The sequence below is a fragment of the Ambystoma mexicanum genome, chromosome 1q, assembly GCF_040938575.1.
Source record: "Ambystoma mexicanum isolate Mex_15411 chromosome 1q, UKY_AmexF1_1, whole genome shotgun sequence".
NCBI lineage: Eukaryota > Metazoa > Chordata > Amphibia > Caudata > Ambystomatidae > Ambystoma > Ambystoma mexicanum.
In genome coordinates, this window is record NC_090922.1 from 519,234,609 (window position 1) to 519,260,124 (window position 25,516).

A 25,516-nucleotide genomic window follows, 5' to 3' on the forward strand; every position below is an offset into this window, starting at 1 on the left:
GACTACACCAGTGGAAACGGCCTCTGGGCCCAGCGTATCCCTGCCACCGCGGAGGGAATCCTCTTTCCAGCCCATCGTTAAGAACCCCGTGAAGTCCCCGGCGGAAAAAGAGGGGGGGGTGGCCATTACAGACCCAGAATCAAAATCTGGTGGAAACCGGGAAGGGCCTCAACGAGAAGTTCGAGAAGGTTCGATCCCAGGGGACGGTTCCCGCTGATGTGATCGAAGATAGCGACGATGGCGACGAAGGGGACCCAGTGGAGCGGCCATCCCGTCCGTAGCAGCCATTACCCGAGCCCCAGGATAGCTCGGCGGCCATTTTGTTGGCGATCGAATCCTTATGTACTGAGATAAGGACGAGGTTACCACGGACCCCGACGGAGGATCCAGAACCAGGCCCGTCGGGGAGCCCTCCGAACAAACGGAGGAGAGTCTACCCCGCTCCTCCCTTCGTGCCCGCGAGGCCTGTGGACCCCTCATCCCCCTCGCCGGACCCTAGAGAGGATACGGCGACGGATACAGCGACAGGGACAGACGACGATGGTGGCAATGACACAACAGACATCCCGTCATCACTCCCCCCCCTCGGGCTTCTCCACCCGACGAAATTGCCTTCTTTCACGCCATGATAACCCGGGCATCCGAGCTCTTCCAGCTCAGCCCTGAAGAACAGAAAAAGGAAGGCTTTCTTTACCAACGACGAGAGGCCAAGAGGAAGACGGTCCTCGCGGTGCCGTTGCTCGACGACATCTGGGACGAGGGGCTGGCTATCCTCAAGAACCCTTCCACGACACCCGCCAAGAGGGATAGGTACGAGAAGAAGTACCGAGTCCCCGAGGCCGCCCCCTTGTGCCTCAGGGCCCAGCCCACACCAGACTCTGTCATCTCGGCAGCGGCCAAGAAGAAAGCAGCGGGTGCAGCGGCTTCCACTTCCCCGCCGGACAGCGAGGGCAAGAAGTTGGACTCCATGGGACGACGAGTCATCTCGTCGGCGGCGATGACGATTAAGGCAGCCAATGCCTTAGCGATCGTGGCCCGCTACGACAGGGAGCTTTGGTTCAAGATAGCTCCCCTGCTAGACTTCCCACCGGACGACAAGAGGGCAGAGGCCCTACAAATTCTGCAGGAAGGAGAGGTGGCCATAACGGTGGCAACGGACATTACCGATACTGGATTTTGCCAACTGGGCAACGGGGTATGCCTCCGACAACGAGGATGGCTCAAGGCGACTGACTTTCGCCAGGACGTCCAGACCAGAGTGTTGGATATGCCGTTCGACGGCAACAACCTTTTTGGGAAGACGGTGGACAAGTCGCTCCAGGCCATCGAGACCGACTTGGAGACGGCCCGCGCCCTAGGGGTACTGCAACAACGACGGCCCTTTCGGAGCTCCGGAGGCAGACAGGGTGCCTCCAAGGGATCCAGCGGTGGCTCTTCTACATACCGCCAGGCGGCCCGCTCCTCGTCCCAGGAGGCCTACAGAGGTCGCGCCAAGCAAGGGGGATCCCGCAGTCGTCGTCAAGGAGGCCAAGGTGGCAAGGCCTCCTCCAAACAAGACTGAACCGGCCGTGGCATCGGGCCCCCACCGAAGCTCCCCGGTGGGAGGCTGGCTGACGAAGTTAGTCAGCGTGTGGGAGTCCATCTCCACCGACCGTTGGGTGCTGGACACCCAGGCCAACGGGCACTCGCTAGAATTCCAAAGAAGTGTCCTCGCATTCCTCCCATAACCATGAAGGAGAATCACGTCCCTCAACTGCTGTTGGAGGTAAAGGCGATGCTCAAGAAAGGTGCCATCGAGCTCGTCCCCAGGAGGCTCCGGTGCTCCGGAGTGTACTCAAGGTACTTCCTCGTCTGAAAGAAGACAGGCGGTTGGTGCCCCTGCGTCGGTTAAACAAGTACATCAAGACGCAGAAATTCAGGATGGTCACCCTCCAGCACCTGCTGGGACAGCTGGAGGAGGGCGACTTCCTATCGTCGTTGGACCTGGAGGATGCTTACTTCCACATCCCCATTCTAAAAGGACACAGGAAGTTCCTCAGGTTCGTGGTTCAGGGACGCCACTACCAATTCAGAGCCCTGCCGTTCGGATTAAAGTCGGCACCCAGTGTATTCACCAAGTGCCTGGCACCAGTGGCGGCGCGGCTGCGCCTGCAGGGGATCCACGTCTACCCCTACCTGGACGACTGGCTAATCCGGGCAAGGACAAGAGAACTCGCCATCGAACACACAGCGAGGACTGTCCGGCTGCTCACGGAACTGGGATTCGCCATCAACTATCCCAAATCCCACCTGGTTCCGTCGCAAGTAGCACTGTTTCTGGGAGCGAAGCTCGATAAAGTGGGGCAATTGGCCTCCCCGTCGGAGGAGAGGTCGAAGGCCATCTGGGCAAGGTGCGGCGCCTGCTAGCCACGGACGTGGCCAGGGTGAGGTCCATCAAGTCCCTCCTCGGGATGATGTCCTCATGCATCTATCTTGTACTCCTTTGCAGACTTTGGATGCGTCCGCTACAGGAGTTCCTCGACGCCCGCTGGTTTCAGACGACAGGCTGCTTCGAAGACAGGATCCCTCTCGACGAGGAGTTCCGTCAGGCGATCCTATGGTGGGGTATCCGTGCGCACCTCACTACACGCACAGACTTTCAGACCGCGTTTCAGGAGACGGTGACGACGGACGCCTCTCTGGAGGGTTGGGAGGCCCACACCGGAGATCTCCACGCAAGAGGCCTTTGGCTCCAGGAGGAGAGGTCTCTCCACATCAACATTCTGGAGCTCCGAGCAGTGTTCTGGGTGCTCAAGTCATTCCTTCTGTCCCTCAAGGACAAAGTGGTGAGGATCTTCACCGACAACACCACCATGATGTTCTACATACGGAAGCAGGGAGGCACCAGATCCCCAGCCCTATCCAAGGAGGCCCAGGATCTGTGGCACTGGGCCGTCGCCCAGGGGATGTTTCTGGTTCCCTTCCACTTGGCAGGAATAAAAAACACCATCGCCGACTCACTCAGCAGGGAGCTGTGCTCGTGCCACGAGTGGGAACTACGTCAGGACCAAGTGGATAGGCTCTTTCGACGATGGGGCAAACCCCGGATCGACCTTTTTTTTGCGACGGCGACGAACTCCAAGTGCCAGAGGTTCGCCAGCAGGTTCCCGCAGCCGAGGAGCATGGGCGATGCTTTCTCGTTCTCTTGGGACGGCCTGTTTCTATACGCATTCCCTCCGTTGCCGTTGCTGCTCCGCCTCATGCACCAGCTCAAGAAGTCCAGGTGTAGAATGATCCTAGTTGCACCGGCGTGGCCGAGGCAGATCTGGTTCCCGGACCTTCTGGATTTGTCAACGTCCCCACCAGTCAAGCTGCCGGCAGACGCGGATCTTCTCTCCAGAGAAGGGGGTGCCATTCTTCATCACGACTCGGAGTCGCTGAACTTGCAGGCCTGGCTCCTGCAGCACTAGAGTTTGGAGGGTACGATATCCCGGCTGACTGCAGAGAGGTTCTTGCAAAACCCAGGGCGTCCTCAACTCTCAAGTGTTACGGTCATAAGTGGAAGAGGTTCTCTGTCTGGTGCCGTGCACAGAAGATTAACCCTCTGCAGATTACGGCCCCTCAAGTACTGCCGTACCTACTGTCGCTGGCCAAAGCTGGACTGGCTCACGCCTCCATCAAAATACATCTGGCTGCCATCTCCCGGTATACCAGGACTACGGGACGGGCGTCCTTGTGGTCTCATCGCCTGGTGAAGGAATTTATGAAGGGACTATTCCGGTCGTTCCCGCCGGTGAAGGCTCCTGCCCCGGCGTGGGAGCTTAATGTGGTGCTGACCAGGCTCATGGGGGCCCCATTCGAGCCTATTCATTCAGCGCATTTGAAGTCCCTGTCATGGAAGACAGCGTTCCACGTGGCCATCACCTCCGCACGACGAGTGGGAGAGATCCAGGCCCTATCTTGCAGCCTCCATACTTGACTTTTCGTGTCACGAGGGTGGTGGTGAGGACGCACCCCTCCCTAATGCCCAAGGTGCCGTCGGACTTCCACCTCAACGAGCCCTTGGTGTTACCAGTTTTCTTCCCGTCGCCTTCGACGCCGGCCGAGAGGACTTTCCACTCGCTGGATGTAGCTAGAGCGCTGAAGTTCTACGTGGACCGCACGAAGAGTTTTCGGAAGACGTCACAGCTGTTTGTGAACTTTGGGTCTGTGAATCAAGGGAAGGCTCTCTCGAAGACTTCCATTTCCAGATGGTTCTCCGGCTGCATCATGCACCGTCACCGGTTGGCAAACCGACCGCTGCCCGGCCGTCCGAGAGCCCATTCGACCAGAGCGATCGCTGCTACCACGGCGTTCCTGTCTGGTGTGCCCCTGCTGGACATCTGCAGGGCTGCTACGTGGAGGTCGACGCACACCTTCACAAGATTCTACTGCATCGATCGGGACTCCAGGGAGGAGTCCAGGGTAGGCCAAGCAGTGCTGCGCAACCTGTTCGCCTAAGGTGAGCCTGGTGAGGAGGTAAGAATTGCTTAATGTTGAGTTTTGGATGTAACGTTAATGTTGAGCCTTTGCCACCTCCCGTGGTTGTGCATGTGTATACTGCTATGTATTATTTTATTCATGAGCATGTGAATCCATGCCAGACCCCATGCTGGAGAAGGAACAAGTTACTTACCTGTAACTGTTGTTCTCCAGCATTGGTCTGGCATGGATTCACATGCGAACCCTCCCGCCTACCCCTCTGCGGCTCTTCACTTGGTCATACTGCCACTTTGCGTGCTACCAAATCTGAGGATGGCTGCCAGAGGCGGGGCTTAGGGAGAGGGCAGTCATTGGCTGGGGGCAGTATGACCCAGATATCAGTGATTGGTTACTACTAAGAAAGACAGATCAGAAACAAAACTGATACTGATTTTTTCTTTACCGAGGATTCCCAGCCTGACGACGGGGAATATTCATGAGCATGTGAATCCATGCCAGACCCATGCTGGAGAACAACAGTTACAGGTAAGTAACTTGTTCCTTAGACAGTATTTGCAAGGCAGCTACATGGAGCTCTGTTCCTACTTTCACTCAGCACTACTGCATTGACACCTATTCCAAGACAGATACACAAGTGGGTCAAACGGTTGTAGGACATTTATTCGCTCATGAACCTTCTCACAACCCACCGCCTTCTTCCACTTCTCGCTAATCTATGCACAGCATGAGCAAGCCTCAGAAGGGATACATTACTCACCGTAATCGTATTTGTGATGCTTGTATCTGCTTAGATTCACATGCGACCCACCCTCCCCTCTGAGAGAAGGCACATGGATGCTTATGAACTTGTCTGATACGTATCTGCTTGGATACAACTGTGCTCGCGCTACACCTCATGTAAAAAAAAATTACAATCTGAGGGACCTCAACGCATGAGGGTTCATGGGTCCAGTGGACGTCATACTAGGGATAGTATTACTGGTACTGGCACGCCTTGTCGACATCCCTTTTCGAGTTTCGAAAACAAACTGTAATACTCTGCAGCTTCCACTAGATGTCGGTCTATGCACAGCATGTGAATCGAAGTAGATACAAGCATCAGAAATACGATTATGGTGAGTATATATATATTTCTGAGGCTTGTGGAATCTGCTTAGATCACATGCTGTGCATAGGCCGACATCTAGTGGAAGCTGCGGAGTATTACAGTTTGTTTTTCGAAGTCGAAAAATGGGCGTCGACACAGGGCGTGCCAGTAATACTATCCCTAGTGTGACGTCCCCTGTACCCATGATCCCTCACGCGTCTAGGATCCCCAGATTGTTTTTTTCCGCCATTCTGGTCGGAAGCACTTCATCGGAGTTCCCTGGCTTTGCCATATTTTCACTCTAAACTAATTCTAATTTGCCCCGTTTGGCCAACCTTTCGTCGATCAACATCTCGACGCCGAACCGGGGAGGAGATCAACGTCGAATACCCGACGGATTGGGCCTTGAGGCTTCCGCCTCGGCTCGGGCCTGGGCCGCTGGCCTCGGCCCTACAAGTAGGGAGAGTGGGGGTGGTACACTTCCACACTCGACACCTTATTACCTACACACACTTGCCCGCTGCCCACAGGCGCGTATGGAGGGTACGCCCTTTCAGTTTTGCCCCAAGTGTAATAAGAAATACCCTTGGGTAGATAAGCACGCTACGTGCAACCTTTGCCTACCCAGAGACCACCCCGAGACGGGTTGCAGGGCCTGTAGCAGGTTTAAGGCAAAAACTCTTAAGGACCGCTCCACCAAGCGTTGGGCCCACCACGCCAAGCTAGCAGCTATGGAGGCGGAGGGTACCTTCAGCGACGGCAGCGACGCCGAACTTTCGGACGGCGAGGGCACCAAGGCGTCGAAGGACAGCCGAACGCACGTCCCCGGCCTCGGAAGGTCGTCCGTCCCGGCGACTATGGGGAAGTCCCCCGGCGACAAAAGCGTTACACATACACACGCTAAACACAAAAAATCCACCCGAGATTCGACGTCGTCGAAACCTCGGAAAGAGGCACAGAAGGAGCGGTCCGAAAGGACGTCCTCTGGGCGGTCCCGGTCGAGGTCGCCGCACGACGTCAGGCAAGCCTCCACACTTGCACAGAGTGCCTCGACCATTAATATCCCGGAAGATCAATCGTCCGGAGACGAACACGACTTCCACCCCCAGCCTGCACCCCAGGAAAAGGGTACATCACTTGGGAGTAAAGAGGGGCCAGTTTCGAAGGCTAGTTCGAAAGACAGGGATTCCACCTCCGATCCTCGACGCCAGGCGTCGAAAGATAAGGGAAAGGGGAAACACACTTCCACCCACGGGGAAGGGGGTAAACAGCAAAGGAAACAACCCTTGCAGTCCTCCACTACAAAAGAACTGACCAAGTCTTCTCAGGGCCAATCCATAGAAAGTCCCAGCAAGGTCACCCCAAGCTCAAAACTCTGGTCATGCGAGGACATTGACAGAGTAATGTCAAGGATGTCTTCCTTGGCGAATTTTTTCGAAAGACACCCTGAACAACTCCTAGCTTTAAACCCTCAGGAAGATTCTCCCTCAGGGTCTAGGGACCCTATCCCCTCAAATAAAAGACCCCGGGTCGAGACACCATTTAGGCCTTTAGACCCCATCGAGGTCCAACCCTATTCTTACCTCTTCCCTACAGACCAAGGAAACTCTTCCCTTATAGAAGGTCAGGAAATTGACACGCCAGAAGATCCTGCAGGATCAGATTATTACGGCGAAGACGAGGATGAGCCAGAAAATAGCCCAGATATTTTCAGAATGGACTCACCAGTCGGAAGGGAAGCCCCAGTGTCTGACTCCCCAATAGATAATCAGCCCCTCCTGAATGAACTGCTCTTTCGGGCAGCTAACCACTTCCACATAGACACACAAGGTGTCCAGGAAGAAAGGGACTTTGCGGAAGAACTAATAGGGGAAAGGAAGCCAGTAGCCCAGACCATTCCCATCCTAAAATCTGTTCAACGCAGAATAGCACCATCCCTTGTCAACCCAAACCTGACAAGACCTGTAAATCCGAGAGTGGAGAAGCTGTTTAAAGCAGCCCAGTCGGACCCCCTATATATTAGAGGTCAACTTAAGCCAGACTCTCTAGTAGTAACCAACACCCGCAAAAGAGCTGGTACACCATTATCTTCCTCTGAGGCTCCCCCCGACAAAGAAAGTAAAAAACTTTATGGTTTTGGCAGGAAAGTAGCTTCCACGGCAGCCTACCAAGCCAGAATCGCGAATTCCACCACACTGTTGGCTAGCTACAACTGTCACCAGTGGGAAGAAGTGGCAGCACTAATAGACTCTGCTCCCGAACCCCTTAAAAGCCAGCTAGCTCGCATTTGTGCGGAAGGAAGGAACGTGTCAGGCTGCACTGTAAAAGCAACTCTGGACGCCGCTGACAATGCGGGTAGACTTATAGCAGAGGGGACTGTCATCAAAAGGCATGCTTGGTTGAGGCAGTCGGGATTCAAAGCAGAAACACAAGCTGCGCTCTTAGACAAACCAGTGGAAAGTGATCTCCTGTTTGGGAAGGCAGTCGAGGACGCTCTAAAAAACGCTAAGGAAGAATTCGACACCCTCAAATCCCTTGGCCAGTTAACTACCAAACCACCTAACCAAAGAGGGAATGGCAATTTTCGTCGCCCCCGCGGCCAAAATTCCAATAGAGGAAATAGCTACTCCCGCACCCAGGGTACACAGTGGAACACCAGCTCACAACAGTCTACCCAGGCGTATGGTAGGGGTAGTAAAAGAGGACGGGGTAGAGGCAGAGGCAGCCCCAGTAAAGGAGGAGGCACGCCTCCACCAAAGCAGTGACGCTCAGTTCAGGGTCCCTTCCCATGCAACCCCAGTAGGGGGACGAATATCAAGTTTCACCCAGGCATGGGAAGGGATAACATCCGACAGATAGGTGCTGTCAACAGTATCCAATGGGTACTGCATAGAACTACTGCAACGTCCCCTAAACCATCCTCCAAGACAAAAAGTCCACTCTTTACAACATCAGAAGATCCTCCTCGAGGAGATCGCCATTCTGCTAGAAAAGGACGCGATAGAACTCGTCCCGGGACACCAGGTAAACAAGGGTATCTATTCAACTTACTTCCTTGTGCCAAAGAAAGATTTAACAATGCGCCCAGTTTTAGACTTACGGCCTGCCAACAAGTATGTCAAGCCCCAAAAATTCCGTATGACCACACTACAAGAGGTAATCCCACTCCTAAAAAAGGGGGATTACATGGCAACCTTGGATATGAAAGATGCCTATTTTCATATTTCCATGCTCCCCGGCGCACAGAAAATACTTGCGCTTCAAGGTGGACAGTCGCCACTACCAATTCAAGGTACTGCCCTTCGGGATAGCTTCTGCACCAAGGGTATTCACCAAGGTACTGGCGGTGGCAGCTGCACACCTACGCAGGGAGGCAATCCCAGTGTACCCTTATCTGGACGACTGGCTCATAACGGGGGAAACCCCAGGAATCTGCAGGTCAAACATTCAGAGGACCATCGACCTCCTCCACGAATTAGGCTTCTCCATCAACGAGAAAAAGTCAAGTCTGGTGCCAAGCACCTCAAAACAGTTTCTAGGAGCTATCCTAGATACTCAGAAAGGATTGACCTTCCCTTCGGAAGAAAGAATTCGGAACATACTTCTGCAAATTCCGCATTATCAGTCAGGTCAACAGATAACAGTACGCAAAGCTATGCGGTTACTCGGCATGATGGCGTCATGCATTTACCTGGTCCCCCACGCGCGTCTGCGCATGCGTCCCATGCAGGAATGGTTGGCGAAACAGTGGTCTCAGGCAAGTGGTCAGTGGGACGATCTAGTGGTCGTTTCGCCAACACTCGTACAGAACCTACACTGGTGGACAAGAGAGAATCTCGCAAAGGGGAAACCCTTTTACGATCCCGAAGTACAGGCAGTGGTGACTACAGATGCATGCCTGACGGGGTGGGGAGCTCACCATCTCCACCACACAGCTCAGGGTCTCTGGTCTCACTCAGTAGCCAAGAACCACATCAATCTGCTAGAGCTTCTGGCAGTATTCCGAGCGCTGCAGGCGTTCGAGCCCCATCTACTAAACTTGTCGGTGCAGATCAGGACGGACAGCACGACAGCCATGTTCTATCTGAACAAGCAAGGAGGGACTCGTTCGCCAAATCTGTCCAAGCTTGCCCAGAAAATATGGATATGGGCACTCAGACGGAACATCTTCCTGTCATCGCAACATGTTCCAGGGGAGCTCAATTCCCTAGCGGATGCTCTAAGCAGAGACTCCCTCCCAGAAGAACACGAGTGGGTCCTTCACAAAGACGTAGTAGAAGATCTCTTCTCTCAGTGGGGTTTCCCCACTATAGACCTATTCGCCACAAGCGAAAACAAACAATGCCCAGGATTTGCATCCAGGTTCCCACAACCGGACTCCCAGGGGAATGCCCTGTGGATAAACTGGTCAGGGATGTTTGCGTACGCTTTCCCACCAACTCCCCTCATCAGGAAGGTGGTGTACAAGATGAACAAGGAATCGATGACGCTCATCCTAGTTGCTCCCATGTGGGCGAGACAACCATGGTTTCCACACCTACGCAGGATGGCGGTATGCGAGCCCATCAGACTCCCAGCCTGGTACAACCTTCTGTCCCAGCAACAAGGTCAAACAGTGCATCAGGAACCCAACTCTATGAACCTAGCAGCATGGCTCCTGAAGTCATAGAGTTTGGACATCTCAAATTACCACAGAGGTGTATGGACATTCTAAAAGAGTCTAGGAAACCAAATACAAGGCACTGTTACTTTGACAAGTGGAAAAGATTCGTTATCTGGTGCCAGAGTAAACAAATCAACCCGGTTGATTGCACTCCTTCCAACGTTGTAACATACATGCTCCACCTGCTGGATGCAGGGTTGGTTTTTAACTCTCTGAAAGTACACCTGGCAGCCCTCTCAGCCTACACCACATCCCATAACAAGGTTTCGTGGTGGAAAGTACCAGTGGTTAAAGCCTTCATGGAAGGAGTAAAGAGACTTCACCCTCCTATCTCGAACCCACCGCCAGGATGGGATCTCAATGTGGTGCTATCTAAGCTCATGGGGCCCCCCTTCGAACCCATGCATAAAAGTAGTCTCAAACACCTGACTTATAAAACGGCCTTCTTAGTAGCCATTACCTCCATAAGAAGGGTCAGTGAAATTCAGGCTCTGTCAGTGCAAGATCCTTTCTTTACTATCCACAAGGACAAACTGGTTTTACGCACACACCCTAGATTCTCACCAAAATTCATATCCAAGTTCCATGTAAACCAGTCCATCGAGCTTCCGGCTTTCTTCCAAAACCCACAAAGCTCAGCTGAGGTGAAACTACACACCCTAGATGTGCGTAGGGCGGTCTTATACTATGTAAATAAAACCAGACCGCTAAGGAAAACAGATCAACTGTTTGTCTCCGTAGCTACAGGCAGAGAGGGGGATCGCGTCTCTAAGGGCGCTATCTCAAAGTGGATTATCAACTGTATACAGCTGTCTTACTCTCTTTCTGAAAAAACTCTGCCTTTTACGCCAAGGGCCCACTCTACCAGAGGCATTGGGGCCACTCTGGCTTTCATTGCAAATGTTCCCCTTGACACCATTTGCAAAGCAGCTACTTGGAGCTCTATTCCCACTTTTACTCAGCATTACTGCATTGACACTCATTCCAAGGCAGATACACAAGTGGGACAAGCGGTTCTAAGACACCTGTTTGCTCATGACCCTTCTCACATCCCACCTCCTTCTTCTGGTACTGCTCGCTAATCTATGCACAGCATGTGATCTAAGCAGATTCCACAAGCCTCAGAAGGGATACATTACTCACCGTAATCGTATTTCTGATGCTTGTATCTGCTTAGATTCACATGCGACCCACCCTTCCTCCCCTCCGAGAGAAGGCGCATGGTTGCTTGTAGTCTTACCTTTCTGTCTATCTGCTTGGACTATCTGTACTCACGCTACTCCTCATGCTACCTCATGTCAGGAAAAACACAATCTGGGGATCCTAGACGCGTGAGGGATCATGGGTACAGGGGACGTCACACTAGGGATAGTATTACTGGCACGCCCTGTGTCGACGCCCATTTTTCGACTTCGAAAAACAAACTGTAATACTCCGCAGCTTCCACTAGATGTCGGCCTATGCACAGCATGTGAATCTAAGCAGATACAAGCATCAGAAATACGATTACGGTGAGTAATGTATCCCATATATATGTGTATGTATATATGCATATGTATGTATATATATGTATATGTAAGTAACTTTGGGTCACACCCTAAGTTACTGGGGGAATCCAGATGTGGACCCCTTGCTCACTATTCTTAGAGAGGCACAGCTCCTCCCTACTGATGAGGTTCAACCAGACCGAAACACGTGTCTGGGGATGCTGTTGGTACTCTTGTTCAGAGGAGAATTGCCTAGCATTTCAGTGCTGGACTGCCCCAGGGCAGGACAAAGACTGATATGTTTGGGATATTTCTTTTCTGTGAAAGATAGTGAGCTAAAGACTCTGGGTAAGTCTCTTGTAACCAGGACTAATGTCTGGCAGAGAGACTCCCAGGACCCCCCTTGTCAATATGTATATACATGTATGATACATTACTCACCGTAATCGTATTTCTGATGCTTGTATCTACTTAGATTCACATGCTGTGCATAGACCAACATCTAGTGGAAGCTGCGGAGTATTACAGTTTGTTTTCGAAACTATATATATATATATGTTCATGTTGGTGCATGCCACAATCTATTCACTATTTAGCTAGCCTTTAAGAATACTTCATCTGCTTTCGTTTCTTTGCATGCGTATACTTAGCTTGATCTCTTCGTTATAGCTGCAGCATGAGTTTCTCCATCTTGATCCCAAAATGTCATTCATCTCGCTACTTTCTTGATGCCTTATAGAATTGTCTACTTTCTCTAGTCCCTGCATCTCTTCCCTTATACGTCCGCTTTGCTCTGCATGACGTCACCATTCATCTTCGTCATTCAACCGTCCTGTTTCCTCTGGGATTTCATTCAAACGACCATCATAGTGTCTCGTATGCAGGTATGGTTTCCTCAATGGGAATCTTGCCTCCCAGATTCTCCTTGGTATCAGTATTTTCACTGGTACTGCACATGTTTCACACTCCGTCATCCAACATACAGGTGCTGTGGGCGAGATGGTTGAGGTGGGGGTACTTAGCTCCCTCTCTACAAGCATAAACCTCATTTCAATGGTTTGCCTTTCTCCCACAAATTCCTCATCTTGATAGGTATCCATCGTCCAGCTCTGCTGCTTGGAACCTTTTCGACAGGGGGCGTAGTGGACCTCGACTCGATCGTCAATTCGTATTGCTTGTTGGTCGATCGTCGGCTTCGGAAGTGACTTTGGGCGTTGGAGATATAACACGTCACTGCTTCAGTTCCTTTTTTCTGCTGCATCAGGAGCATGACTCGGAGTTTTCTGTTTTTTGTACTAAATGTGTCAGTTTTCCCTTTTGAAAAACTCGACGCAATGTCATCTCACTGGGTTTCAGACTTTAAGCGGTGCTGTGACTGCAAATACAAAATATCCGTAACCGACCCCCACGACATCCGTCAGTGATGCTTTGGTGTGAGTCACGACACGTAGGCCTGCGCGTCGTTCTCGAAAATGCAACCAAAATCCCTACGTGAGAGAGCAGAGAAACTGGCTTTGGACCGACCGTCTGCAAAATCTCTGGCACAGTCTCTCGTCCGGTCTTCCGAGGCAGAGACCGAGGAGCCCACTCCCGACAAGGGGAAGGAAAGACATTGCAAAAAGACTAAAACTGTCCTATTCCAAGAGCCATTCCTCATCGTCTTCCTCGCAAACAAGAAGCAAGGCCACCACCATTGATGCAAGTCTAGCTCGACGTCTGAATGAGGTAAGCCCTCGGCGGGTCGGACCACTCAGGAAGAGTGGGAACGTTTTAAAACTTCTATGTTGGAAATGTTTAAGCAACAAGCTACTGTAGGTGCTGTTTTCCCAAACCCACCACCCCCGACCTGCAAGCTTTGGCAGCAAAAGCGGCGCTCAGTGCTTCCGACCCCAAGCCAGCTAATCTGTCGACTCTTTCGACGTCAAACGCCTTTGTGCTCCCTGCCGATAAAGGTGCGTAAATCGTCTGAAGGCCGCAAGGCCGATGCCCCCAGTGGCCATCGGTCATCCGAGCTCCCCTCAATGCCGAATGAACCATCAGCGCCTAGCGTCCCATTGGCTTTGAAAGCCGATCCATTGGCAGTTAAACCTTCGGCGCCGACTGTCGCTGATGGTTCCTTCATACCCGCTGTCAATGTCGGTATTCTTCGACTCCATGCAATCAATCTTTGGCGCCGACGACCCGGATGCCCAAGGGGATGTCGACCCCGTTTATATGGGTGCCAGCGGTGTTGATTATTTCGATGATCAGGCCGATTTATTAGCAGTAGCTCAGGGTTTGAAATGGCCTAGATCCATCCCCTGACCTTGATTTACAGCAAAGCCAGCCCTACACGCATGCTAATACGAAATTCAGCTCTTGCAGACACCCTTGGTTTAAAGTCATCTGCCACACCCCTTCAGGGGTATGAGCTCACGACATACTGTATGTGGGTCCCACAGTTGAGCATAATATGCCATTTAACCTGGCTATTGAAGACCCCTTATCCTCCGTATGGCAATACCCTTGCACTATTCCCCCCTCACCCCCGTAAATGCCAATTTTACAGGTAAGTATAGGCCGGTAAGAGGGATACTTCTTTCCTCGTTACACACCCTTCCCCGGAAGGGCTGGTTGTGCAAGCTGCCACAATTTCCACCAGACGTGCAGCATCCACTTCCAATCTGCCTCCAGATAGGGAGGGAAAGAAGTCTGACGCATTGGTCAAGACATTTTTCACTTCTGGCAGCATGGCACTCAAGCCCACCAACATAGCCTGCGGATTTGCGAAGTATTCCTTCGGCTTGTGGAAAGCTGTAGAGCATGCTGCTGATTACGTCCCTGAGGGTGCAGTCTGGCATGGATTTTTACAGGTGGTGGAGGATGGGTTGGAGGTAGCCAAGCAGTCTTTGCAAACGGGCCTGGATATAGTAGACTGTGTTGGCTACTCTATGGAGTCAACAGTTGTGATGAGGAGAGAGGCCTACCTGAAAACCTCTGGGTTCTCCCCAAATGTTCAGAATAGGCTTCTGGACATGCCCTTTGAGGGAGACATGTTTTTCGGTCAAAAAGCTGACAACGCCTTAGAATATTAAAGAGTTTAAATTTGCAGCTAAATCATTGGCCGTAGCTGCACAATCGGCCAAGTCTGCCTTCAGCTTTGCTTCAAGAGGCAGAGACTATAGGCGTTATGTACCCTATGGCAAAGAGGCGCAGCTCCTGCAAGCCGGGCAGAGGCGTTTCTCGCACCCACAAGGGGCAGAGGGACTTCTAAAGACCAACAAGCAGCGGCGGGGTGCCTGCGCCCTCTAAGCAGCTTTGATTATCCCCCCTCCCACGATGCACTGGTTGGTGGACGGTTGGCAGGGCATTGGCCTCAGTGGCAGGAGATAACCTCTGATGCCTGGGCCCTGCAGTTGATTCGGTGGGGTTAATGTCTGCGATGTATTAAAAGGCCACCTGACAGAACCCCACAGCACCCATTCAAACAGGGACAGGAGCTCCAGGAAGAACTGAGAGCCCTGTTGTCAAAGGGTGCCGTGGAAGAGGTACCCCCCCGAACCGAGAGGATTGGGCTGGTATTCCCAGTATTTCGTATTAGTAGTGCCCAAAAAGGGAGGAGGTCTCGGTCCCATTCTGGACCTCAGGGCTCTAAACAAGTTTCTGGGGAAAGACACATTCAGGATGGTGAAGTTGAGAGAAATTCTCCACACTCTCGAACTATCGACTGGCTGGTGTCAATAGACCTGCAGGACACCCATTTCCGTGTGCCAATACTTCTCAAGCACAGGAAGTTCCTAAGGTTCCTCATAGGTGGCAAGCACTATCAGTTCAAGGTGCTTCCCTTTGGGTTGACCTCTGCTCCATGGGTCTTCACCAAGCTCATGACGGTAGTTGCGTCTCACCTCAGAAGATCCGGGGTCCATGTATTTCCTTCCCTGGACGACTGGCCGAACCAGGCGAAGTCAGCAGGGCAAGTCTTGTCTCATCTGGAGGACTACTGCACAGGCTGAACTTCTCCCTGAACTTGAAGTCCCATTTGATGCCCATTCAAAGGCTACAGTTCATTGGAGAAGTCCTAGTCACTAGGTTAGGGAAGGCCTTTCCTCTTGAGGAGAGTGTCGGCAACATAGCACAGATGGTACATTTGTTTCAGAACCACACCACCTTACCAGCGGCTTCCTTCCTCTGTGTCATGGCCTCCTGTATTTTTCTAGTGCCAAAGGCCAGACTGCTCATTAGATACCTTTGCCCCATCTCTCGGAGGGAAGCATGTTCTCATTTTAACAGACAACACGATGGCCATGCACTACCTCACAAGGTATGCACTCCCGCCTCCTCTGCTGAGTGGCGATACAGCTGTGGTTCTGGTTACTAGAGAACCAAATCTCGGTCTCTGCAGTTCATCTGGTGGGGACGGAGAACACTTTTGTGAATGCTCGGAGCAGGCAGAGCTAAGTCTCACATGAGTGGGAGGTGTGCCAGGATGTACTAGAGGAGTTCTTCTCTCTCTGGGGTACCCCAGCAGTGGATCTCTTTGCCACAGAGTCCAACAGGAAGTGCAAACAGTTTTGCCCTGAGGAATTCCCAGCAGAGGACGCACTGGAGGATGCGTTGCTGATGTACTGGACCTTCCCTCACCACTACGCCTTCCCTCTGATTCCCACCATTCCCTGAGTTCTCAGGAGGTTGAAGAGAATTTGAGCAACCATGCTCTTGATCGCCCCCAACTGGGTGAGGAGAAAGTGGTACTCCGATGTCTTGGATCTGACCATCTGTCTGCCTCACTGATTGCCTCGGCGTCCGGATCTCCTGACCCAGTCGGAAAGTAGAGTACTTCACCCCGACCCTGGACTCCCTTAATTTACATGCGTGGCTCTTGAGAGGATGAAGTATGATGACTGGGACCTCTCTGAGAGGTACTTGAGGTGTTGCTGGCTACACGCAGACCTTTTACAAGATCTCTGTACACGTGCAGTTGGAGAAGATTTGAGGCGTAGTGCAGAGAACGCGAGATTGACCCCATCTCGTGGCCCACCACTACAGTGATGGAGTTCCTTCTGTCACTGGCCTCAACAGGCCTTCAGGTTACCACAGTCAGGATATTTGGCGGCCTTGTCTGTGTTCAAAAGGTCCCCGGACCAAGGTTCTTTCTTCACTATTCCGGTCATGGACCAATTCCTGATGGGCCTTCTAAATAAGTTTCCGACAACTCCCTTTGTTGTATCAGATTGGGATCTTAATCTGGTTTGGAACTACTTGATGGCGGCTCCATTTGAACCCATGCACTCATATTCCCTAAGGCTGTTGTCCCTTAAAACCGCCTTCTTGGTTGCAATTCCGTTGGCTAGGAGAGTTCGTGAGTTGCAAGCATTGTGCTGCAAGCCTCAGTTTCTACGATTCTTTCGTGAGAAGGTTTCTCTCAAAGTCAGACCCGGGTTCCTTCCTAAGGTAGTTTGAGTTCCACCTTTTCTCAATCTACCGGTCTTTTACCCTCCACCACATCCCTTGAAAGAGGAAGAGCTGTTGCACTGCCTTGACCCCAAAAGAAAGTTAAGCTTTTATGTTGCTCGTACATCTGAGTTTCGGAAGTCAGGCCAGTTATTTGTGGCCCATTCTTTATCTCGAAAAGGTCTAGCTCTAACCAAGCAAACCCTGTCACCTTGGATTATTTTGTGTATATCCAATTATTACCATTCAGCAGGCAGGGAGCTTCCGACTGGCATTGAGGCACATTCAACCAGAGGGGTCTCAGCTTCTACAGCCCTTCAGAGGGGAGTTCCTGTTAGGGACATATGTTGGGCAGCCGCTTAGTAGTCCATGCATACATTCACCAAGCATTATGCCTTTGATGATACATGGGGAGCTGATGCACGGTTTGGTAGGTCAGAATCTTCTTGTGTAACACTTTCTGTTCTCCTCTGTTATTCTAACTGCTTGGGGAGTCTATCAAGATGAGGAATCTGCGGGACAAAGGCAATCCATTGAAGGAGAAATGACTTACTGTAATGATCTTTCTATGGATTCTTCTCCTGCAGATTCCTCATCGCCCCACCCATCCCCGCTCAGAAAGTCCTTGTAGCTTGACGCTTCTGTCCGAACGAGAAGACATCTGATGATGGGTCTTAGATGACCGTTTCTGTCTCGTCAATCCTTTCGTTTTTAAAAAGAAAATAAGAAAATGATTTCTAATTTTGTGGGATCACCCTGTTGGGATGTATCCCCTTATGTGTTTTACAGGTTGATTAGCCTCCTCCCGTTGGTTTTCCTCTGGCGCATTCAGGCAGGGGGAAAAAAGGGAGGAACTGAAGCATGGGGCGTAGTGGCGTGTTCTATATATGTATATATATTTCTGAGGCTTGTGGAATCTGCTTAGATCACATGCTGTGCATAGGCCGACATCTAGTGGAAGCTGCGGAGTATTACAGTTTGTTTTTCGAAACTCGAAAATGGGCGTCGACACAGGGCGTGCCAGTAATACTATCCCTAGTGTGACGTCCACTGTACCCAAGATCCCTCACGCGTCTAGGATCCTCAGATTGTTTTTTTCCACCATACTGGTCGGAAGCATTTTGCGGAGTCCCCTGGCCTTAGCCATACTTTTGCTAAAAATTTAATTTAATAATCTATTGACATCCTTCCCCACCCCAACGTCGAACTTCGACACTCGACGCCGGCTGGAGAAGAAATCGACCGTCGGCTGCTGCACGACGGACTTGGGCCTCGGAAGGCCGCTGGCCTTGGCCCGAGCCTTGGAAGGCCTCTGGCCTCGGCCCTGCAAGTAGGGAGAGTGGGGGGTGGTACATACTCTACACTCTTGGTATATAGGTACACCTTATACATTTCCTACACGTAACAGCCCGCTGCCTCAAGGTGCGTATGGAGGGTACTCCTTTTCAATTTTGCCCCAAGTGCAATCGCAAATACCCTTGGGTTGACAGGCACGCCACGTGCAATCTCTGCTTGCCGAGGGACCACCCCGAAGCGAACTGCAGAGCGTGTAGTAGGTTTAAACCTAAGACACTTAGGGACCGTTCGAAGCGTTGGGCCCACCACGCCAGGCAGGCGGCCATGGCAGCGGAGGGCACCTTCAGCGACGGCAGCAACGACGTACTTTTGGACGGCGAGGGCATTACGGCGTCGAAAGACAGCCAAGCGCAGGTCCCTGACCTCGGAAGATCGTACGGCAGGGCGGCTATGGGGGAAGACCCCCGGCGACACAAGCGCTTCACATACTACACACACTAAACACACTAAGTCCAACCGAGACTCGACGACGTCGAGTTCTCGGAAAGAGGCACAAACAGAACGGTCCGATTCGGTGTCCTCTGGGCGCTCTCGATCAAGATCGCCGCATGACTCCAGGCAATCATCCACTTTTGGCAAAAGTGCCTCGCTCCCTAGGCTAACAGAAGTTCGATCGTCGGAAGACGAACACGACTTCCACCCCCAGGCCGCGCTCCAGGAGTCGGAGCCCGCAGTTAAAACCAGCGAGGTCCCACGCTCGAAGGACACGGACACCACCCCCGATCCTCGACGCCAGGCGTCGAAAACCTCCGGAGCCACTAAAGGACAGGGAAAACATTTTTCCACTCGCGGGGAGGGGGGAAAACAGCAAAAGAAACAACCTTTGCACTCTACCACACCTGTGAAACACACCTCTCCCCCTAAACAGACAGACAAGACCAGGTCTGCTGATAGGTTTAAAACCAGCAAAGCTACTCAAGATAAATCCCATAGACTTGCTGAGAGAGTCATCCCCAGTTCCAAAAAATGGTCCAATGAAGACATAGATAGGGTCATGTCAAGAATGTCTTCTTTGGCAGATTTTTATGATAAAAATCCAGAACATTTCCTCTCGTATGATCCACAAGGGGGGACTCCCTCAGGCTCTACTGATCCTATCCCCCCCGAGTAAGAAGCCCTGGTTTAAAACTCCGATGAGGTCAGAACCCTTCGAGGTACAACCATACGCAAGACCATACTCACTGTATCAAGGAGAGGCTTCCTTTTGTGAGGACCAAGAATTTGGTATGATAGAAGAGCAAACCGGGACGGGCTACTATGGGGATGATGAGGACCAGGAAGAGGAAGAGGAGGACCCGGAAACATACAGAGTAGATTCCCCGGTAGAGAACGAAGCCCCGGTTACCGACTCCCCGGTCGATAACCAACCCCTCCTAAACGAGATTCTCGCACGCGCAGCAGAACATTTCCACATTGACACCCACGGTGTCCAGGAGGAAAGGGACTTTGCAGAAGAGTTGGTGGGAGAAAGGAGGCCTGTTGCCCAGACCATCCCTATCCTTAAGTCCATTCAGCGGAGAATAGATCCGTCCCTGGTGAACCTGAACCTCACCAAAGCAGTCAATCCCAGGGTTGAAAAACTTTTCAGGGCGGCCCAGTCTGACTCTCTCTATATAAGAGGACATCTGAAGCCAGACTCCCTAGTTGTCACCAACACTCGTAAGAGGGCTGGAACACCCTTGTCATCGTCCGAAGCTCCTCCCGACAAGGAGAGCAAAAAACTATACGGTTTCGGCAGGAAAGTAGCCTCAACGTCTGCCTATCAAGCAAGGATTGCAAACTCCACCACCCTGTTGGCCAGCTACAACTGCCATCAGTGGGAAGAAGTCGCGGCACTCATAGCCTCTGCTCCTGAACCTTTAAAGGGCCAGTTAGCTCGGATTTCCGCAGAGGGTAGAGCCGTGTCTGGTTGCATTTTGAAAGCAACCTTCGACGCCGCGGACAACGCAGGCAGATTGATAGCGGAAGGCACTGTTATCAAAAGACATGCGTGGTTACGGCAGTCTGGTTTTAAGGCAGAAACCCAGGCATCATTGTTGGACAAACCGGTGGAAACCGATCTGTTTGGTAAGGCGGTCGAAGACGCACTGAAGAATGCCAAGGACTAATACGAAACACTCAAGTCCCTTGGCCAGTTAACCAATAAACCCCCTAACCAGAGAGGGAATAGTAATTTTCGTCGCCCACGCGGCCAAAATTCCCAGAGAGGATCTACCTATTCCCAGGGGCAGGGTACACAGTGGAACAACAACCAACAGTCTACCCAGGGTTACGGCAGGGGTAATAGGAGAGGTCGTGGTAAAGGCAGAGGCAGCCCCAACAAGGGAGGCGGCACGCCTCCACCAAAGCAGTGACGCTCAGTTCAGGGTCCCTTCTCACGCAACCCCAGTAGGGGGACGCATTTCCAACTTCACCCAGGCTTGGGAAGGGATCACATCAGACAGATGGGTGCTGTCAACAGTATCCACAGGATATTGTATAGAACTACTGCAGCGTCCCCGGAACCATCCTCCACGACAAAGAGTACACTCTTTAGAACATCAGAAGATTCTCCTTGAGGAGATCGCCATTCTGCTAGAAAAGGACGCGATAGAACTCGTCCCAGGACACCAGGTAAACAAGGGTATTTATTCAACTTACTTCCTTGTGCCAAAGAAAGATTTGACAATGCGCCCAGTATTGGACTTACGGCCTGCCAACAAGTATGTCAAGCCCCAAAAATTTCGTATGACCACGCTACAAGAGGTAATCCCCCTCCTAAAAAAGGGGGGTTACATGGCAACCTTGGATATGAAAGATGCATATTTTCATATTTCCATGTTCCCACCGCACAGAAAGTATTTGCGCTTCAAGGTGGACAGTCGACACTACCAATTCAAGGTACTGCCCTTCGGGATAGCTTCAGCACCAAGGGTATTCACCAAGGTACTGGCGGTGGTGGCTGCACACCTACGCAGGGAGGCAATCCCAGTGTACCCTTATATGGACGACTGGCTCATAACGGGGGAAACCCCAGGAATTTGCAGGACAAACATTCAAAAGTCAAGCCTAGTGCCAAGCACCTCAAAACAGTTCCTAGGAGCAATCCTAGATACCCAAGAGGGGTTGACCTTTCCTTCAGAAGAAAGAATTCGGAATATACTACTGCAAATTCCGCATTATCAGTCCGGTCAACAAATAACGGTACGCAAAGCAATGCGTTTACTGGGCATGATGGCGTCATGTATTTACCTGGTCCCCGACGCGCGCCTGCGCATGCGTCCCATGCAGGAATGGTTGGCGAAACAGTGGTCTCAGGCAAGTGGTCAGTGGGACGATCTAGTGGTCGTTTCACCAACACTGGTACAAAGCCTTCACTGGTGGACAAGAGAGAATCTCGCACAGGGGAAACCCTTTTACGATCCCGGGGTACAGGCAATAGTCACTACAGATGCATGCCTGACGGGGTGGGGAGCTCACAATCTCCACCACACAGCTCAGGGTCTCTGGTCTCACTCAGTGGCCAAGAACCACATCAACCTGCTAGAGCTTCTAGCAGTATTCAGAGCGCTTCAGACGTTCGAGCCCCACCTACTAAACCTGTCAGTGCAAATCCGGACGCACAGCACAACAGCCATGTTCTACCTGAACAAGCAAGGAGGGACTTGCTCGCCAAATCTGTCCAAGCTTGCCCAGAAAATCTGGATATGGGCACTCAGACGGAACATCTTCCTGTCATCACAACATGTTCCAGGGGAGCTCAATTCCCTAGCGGATGCTCTGAGCAGAGATTCCCTCCCAGAGGAACACGAATGGGTTCTACACAGAGAGGTCGTAGAAGATATCTTCTCTCAGTGGGGTTTCCCCACTATAGACCTATTCGCCACAAGCGAAAACAGACAATGCCCAGGATTTGCATCCAGGTTCCCCCAACCAGACTCCCAGGGGAACGCCCTGTGGATGAACTGGTTAGGGATGTTTGCGTACGCTTTTCCACCAACTCCTCATCAGGAAAGTGGTGAACAAGATGAACAGAGAGTCGATGACGCTCGTCCTAGTTGCTCCCATGTGGGCAAGACAACCGTGGTTCCCACACCTACGCAGGATGGCGGTGTGCAAGCCCATCAAACTTCCAGCCTGGTACAACCTATTGTCCCAGCACCAAGGTCAAACAGTGCACCAGCAACCCAACTCAATGAACCTGGCAGCATGGCTCCTGAGGTCATATAGTTTGGACATCTCAATTTGCCACAGAGGTGTATGGACATCCTAAAAGAATCTAGGAAACCAAACACAAGGCACTGTTATTTTGACAAGTGGAAGAGGTTCGTTATCTGGTGCCAAAGTAGATCAATCAACCCCGTTGATTGCACTCCTTCCACTATTGTTACATACATGCTCCACCTGCTGGATGCAGGATTGGTTTTTAACTCACTGAAAGTCCACCTGGCAGCCCTGTCGGCTTACACCACTTCCCATAGCAAAGTTTTGTGGTGGAAAGTACCAGTAGTTAAAGCCTTCATGGAAGGAGCAAAGAGACTTCACCCTCCTATTTCAAACCCACCACCAGGGTGGGACCTTAATGTGGTGCTAGCCAAGCTCATGGGCCCCCCTTTCGAACCCATGCATAAAAGCAGTCTCAAACACCTGACTTATAAAACGGCCTTCTTAGTAGCTATTACTTCTATGAGAAGGGTCAGTGAAATTCAGGCTCTGTCAGTGCAGGATCCCTTCTTTACTGTCCATAAAGACAAGCTGGTTTTACGCACACACCCTAGGTTCTCACCTAAATGTATATCTAAATTCCATGTAAACCAGTCCATCGAGCTTCCGGCTTTCTTCCAGGACCCGCAAAGCTCGGCTAGGTGAAACTACACACCCTAGATGTGCGTAGGGCGGTCCTCTACTATGTAAATAAGACCAGACCGCTAAGAAAAACAGATCAACTGTTTGTCTCCGTAGCTACAGGCAGACAGGGGGATCGCGTCTCTAAAGGTGCCATCTCGAAGTGGATTATTAACTGTATCCAGCTGTGTTACTCACTTTCTGAAAGAACTCTGCCTTTCACGCCAAGAGCCCACTCTACTAGAGGCATTGGGGCCACTCTGGCTTTCATTGCAAATGTACCCCTTGGCACCATTTGCAAAGCAGCTACTTGGAGCTCGATTCACACTTTTACTCAACATTACTGCATTGACACCCATTCCAAGGCAGATACACAAGTGGGACAAGCGGTTCTAAGACACTTATTTGCTCATGACCCTTCTCACATCCCACCTCCTTCTTCAGGTACTGCTCGCTAATCTATGCACAGCATGTGATATAAGCAGATTCCACAAGCCTCAGAAGGGATACATTACTCACCGTAATCGTATTTCTGATGCTTGTATCTGCTTAGATTCACATGCGACCCACCGTTCCTCCCCTCTGAGAGAAGGCGCATGATGGCTTGTAGTCTTACCTTTCTGTCTATCTGCTTGGATTATCTGTACTCTCGCTACTCCTCGTGCTACCTCATGTCAGAAAAAATACAATCTGAGGATCCTAGACGCGTGAGGGATCTTGGGTACAGTGGACGTCACACTAGGGATAGTATTACTGGCACGCCCTGTGTCGACGCCCATTTTCGAGTTTCGAAAAACAAACTGTAATACTCTGCAGCTTCCACTAGATGTCGGCCTATGAACAGCATGTGAATCTAAGCAGATACAAGCATCAGAAATACGATTACGGTGAGTAATGTATCCCATATATTAGATGATCGAGCAGGACGGAGCGACGGCCGAGTCGAGGTCCACTACGCCCCCTGTCGAAATGTTTCCAAGCAGCAGAGCTGGATGATGGAAATCTATCAAGATGATGAATCTGCGTGAGAAGAATCCATAGAAAGATCATTATGGTAAGTCATTTCTCCATCTCTAGGACTTTCTTTGCTTTCATGAGGTATTTATGAATCTCATGTTCATGCGATCATGCCTGAAGGTTGAATGGGACAGAGTTATGAATGGACCGCAATGAGCAGATCTAGCTTTCGCACAGCATGCTGGAAAGAGGGCAGGTGTCACCGCCTTTAATGGGTGCCACCCCATTACTTGTGGCTGCCTGTGTACTCCCACTCAAAAATAAGATTCCTTGTGGCGCCACTGTTCCAGCCTGCACACACCAGTCTGTGTGGTGCCGACACTTGCTTGTGTGAATTTCTCAATTGCACGTGTATGATGTTGCATTATGTACCCCTCAGTGAGAGGGCTTCAAAATGTCATCCCATTGGCAACCTAAGTGCCTGAGGCAAAGCGAAGGCTGCATAATGTGTAAGGGACAAAAACGCCTGTTACAGCCCTTATGCTCCAAGCTGTTTTGCCATAACATAGCATAAACACCCTAATAACAGTTGAAGGGAAGAGCTTTGAGCTGTTGAGTGATCTTTGCCCATGTGAGGCATTGAGCATTATTGAGCAATGTTGGAGGGGCGGTGGGGAAGAGGGCATCAGGCCTTGTAACAGTGGCTAAGGCCCTCTGTTGACTCATTACAACAGCAAAGCTTTACAGCTTTCCCCAGCGGGCCACACTAGATGATCATGGCACAGTTAGCACAAGCTCGGGGACATTACTACCAGGTGTGGCCTGCATGCGAGGACTGTACATCTATTATTAACCATGGGATAGAATGTGTAGGCATATCTGTCTTTCGATGGAACTGAAAATGATTTTAAGGCAGTTCTCTTCAGTGCTAGGCTGAGCGTACTGTGCTTCTCAACCTTTGAAAATGCACAAACTTGGAGCACGGGTATTGCTTAATAACTTGAATGTATTGTTTACATTGTTTTTGTATTCATTGTATTGCTAGTGGGCTCCATTTTTTGCCCTTTATTGGCATCCAAAATACAAATTTAATATACAAAAAAAGAAAATGAACAAATTTGAATCGATCTGGAAATGGCTCCGCTCGCGTAATCGCGTGGCTCCGTTGAGTATATTTATCATGCATTATTTTGGTTTAAAAAAAAAAACATATTTTGCATTTTATCCAAACTGAAAATCTGCAAATGTTTG

At 51.2% G+C, this 25,516-nt stretch overlaps 1 protein-coding gene across 10 annotated transcripts in view; it reads left to right on the forward strand.

Moving 5' to 3' along the window:
* Positions 1 to 25,516, forward strand: part of ARHGEF1 (Rho guanine nucleotide exchange factor 1) — a 1,792,426-nt gene that overhangs the window by 1,675,717 nt on the left and 91,193 nt on the right. The window lies entirely within an intron of this gene.